Source organism: Zonotrichia albicollis, chromosome Z (assembly GCF_047830755.1).
Source record: "Zonotrichia albicollis isolate bZonAlb1 chromosome Z, bZonAlb1.hap1, whole genome shotgun sequence".
NCBI lineage: Eukaryota > Metazoa > Chordata > Aves > Passeriformes > Passerellidae > Zonotrichia > Zonotrichia albicollis.
This window is the reverse complement of record NC_133860.1, coordinates 20,531,370-20,534,086: the sequence shown is the minus strand read 5'-3', so window position 1 is coordinate 20,534,086 and position 2,717 is coordinate 20,531,370. Positions and strand designations below refer to the sequence as shown.

General features: G+C 49.2%; 1 long non-coding RNA gene across 1 annotated transcript; it reads left to right on the top strand.

Annotated features, from left to right (window-relative positions):
- Positions 1–814: 814 nt before the first annotated feature.
- LOC141727034 (uncharacterized) lies at positions 815–2,276 on the top strand. The gene is made up of 3 exons (XR_012578007.1): positions 815–892; positions 1,003–1,083; positions 2,160–2,276. It is a non-coding gene; the product is annotated as an uncharacterized LOC141727034 (long non-coding RNA).
- Positions 2,277–2,717: the final 441 nt, after the last annotated feature.

The following is a 2,717-nucleotide window of genomic DNA, read 5'->3' as shown; positions in this document are numbered from 1 at the left end:
TTGGGATTAGAGCTGTGCAGTTGCCATGAGATAGGTCAGCAGAAAAATTATTTAAAAAGTAGAAAAGCAAGGACAAATAGAACAATGGTCTGTGTATTAAGGCTTGTCTAGAATAACTCCCCAAACTACAGAAAAGTTTATCTAGCAAGGTATTAGGAAGTTTGAAGGTTAATAATGGGGCTCTGTGCTTTGTGTTTTAAGGCTTACAAGCAGTTATTGTATTCGAAAAAAGCAGACATTGTTTCAACCAAAGGTACATGTGCTTATAGTGCTAAGATAGAACAACTGTCAATATGCTTTTGCTGTGTGTGATTGGTCCAAAAAGTTATAAAGTAAGTTGTAACACTAGGTTCTTTGTCTGCTGCCTGGAATGTGAACTGATGGCATCTTCCCATTCTCAAAACCATGTAATGAGAGTGATGCTGGAAAATAAATCAGCTCAAGGCACATTCCACAGAAGTCCGGCCCCTTTTGATTTGTACGTATACCCCAGGCCCGCGATAGGAAGGGGCAGCTCAGGCCCAGAACATCTGCGCCACATCTCCATCACTCAGCTCTGGTGTTATCATCACTCAGCACTCGTTATCCAGCCTCCAGGCCTGGCTCCGGGGCTGGAGGGAGTCGTGTGGGCACGCCATGGCTTTTCACTTCATGTGAGAGCTGCCAGCTCAGCTGCCAGACCCCTGTGCAGCTGTGAGAATACAGAACCACCTGTGTGTGCCCTGTCAGTCAGTACCTTCCACATCCAGGCCTTGAGGTGTGACCATGAGAGGAGTAAATGTGATGCTAACTTCTTGTGTGTGCTTCGTTGTAGTTATGGACACAGAGAGTGCTCTTTCAGACCCTGAGCTAGAGGCAGATACCGTGATGATTCCAAGCTGGAACCTCAAGCGTGAGTAGTCAGTCTCTACTGCCTTCACAAGAATGAGCACTCCTTTTCCCTGTCGTACTCATGAGAAATTCACCTGCATAAGCGTAACTTTCTTTTATAAATCAAACTAGGGAAGAATTATGACACAGTTCCTGAAGGATTCCCTGATGTTGCAGAGGAGCTCCTGACAGCCTTGGAAGAAGCCCCATCTGGTTGGTATATCCCATTCTGTTAACCCTGAGACCTGGGATACAGAGAATTTCTTTCCTCTGGGCATGTTCTAAATCCTGCATAGCCAGAAGCGCTCAGTCAGTCTTGCTGCAGGGACACCCCATTTCACACCTCCTGGAGTGAGCCATAGAAAAAGTCCAGCACAGCATCTTCTCACAGCTATGCTTCCAGATGATTGCCAGGGGCATCTCCAGCTGCTGATACAGATGTACCATTACTGGCCAGAGCTGCTGTGTGCAGACATTGGCAGCCAGAGGCTGGCAAAAGGCCTCTGCTGAATTTGTTTTCACCTAACACTCAGCACAGCACGGAGGCAGAAATGATATCCCACGCAGTCTTGGCTGCCCCTGCCCATCCTCAGGCTCAGGGATGGGTTGAAGCTGGACCTCAAGTATGAGTATGAACCAGAAGGCATTCTTTCTCTGGGTCATTTGGTTGATTAAGTTTTGGGTGGTTTGGGTCTGCATTTCATGTTGCATGGCAGAAAACTTGGCTATGGATTCCTCTTGTCTTTGGGCACAGCAGGCTCCTCACTGCCACTTGCCAGAATTCCCAGGCCATGGTACCATGCTTGTGGTAAGGGGCAGTGGCTTCTGGTTAAAGTGTCCAATGTGTTTTGTGTAGAGAGTATAGAAAGTATACTCCCTATGGAAGAAAGTAACAGTGTGCCAAGCTCACACGAAGAAAGAGAAGTAATACGGGACACCAGCTCTCTTGCTGAGCCTGAGGAATATTCCGGCGAGTGCTTGGGCTATGCTGTCTTGGAAGAAGAGCAGCATTTCTGCTGTATCCCTGCAGTGCTCTCCATGGATGAATTGCAGCTGCCCAGCACACAGCCCTGCCCTACAGCCCAGAGGAAAAGACGGGGGCAGTGCTGCTCCCTGGCACACACTGGGCTCTTCCCCATGAGAACCTCTTGGTCCCTGATGCTGAGACACCAGAGCCAGAGGAAAAATTCTCTGAACAAAATAATCCTCAGGCATGTGAAGCAGACTGTGGAATTATGCCTAGTGCAGAGTGCAAACATTGTCTCTCACATTGTCTTTTCTCCTGCCAGGGTCAGCTGCTGGACAGTGGGAATCCAGCAAGAAGTACCTGCTAGCATCTCTTGCTAGCTAGTCTCGGCTGTGCTGCTCCTTGCAGCAGTAATTGGGTGCATCGTCATGTATCAGCTGCGGAAGAGGGACATGTGAGTTATTCATTGCTGCCATTGGCAATGAAGTGTTTGCACCATGCTGCAGTGCCCAGGCAGCTCTGTGGGAATCGCTGCAGTGCAGTTTAACTGTGCTCCAAATTCCTATCTATGAGGAGTCTCCTTGGAAATGTGTTTCTACAGGAGAGCCCAGGAAGACATAGAGGCATCAGGACAGGACTGGGACTCTTCCTGGGAGAGCCGTGGACTACTTAGAGATGAAACTGAGTCTGGAGAAGGTCCAGGAAGCGGCGAGGGACCCCAAGCCAACGGGTTCAGGGACAGCTGCCGCCTGTTTCCTGAGATCTTTGCAGCTGAGCTGGCCCAGCTATACAAAAACATGTGCACAGACCCGTCACCTCTGACGATGTGTCCCTACTGCGCTCTGGCTGAGGGGGCTACTTCACGGGACCCCTGGATTTT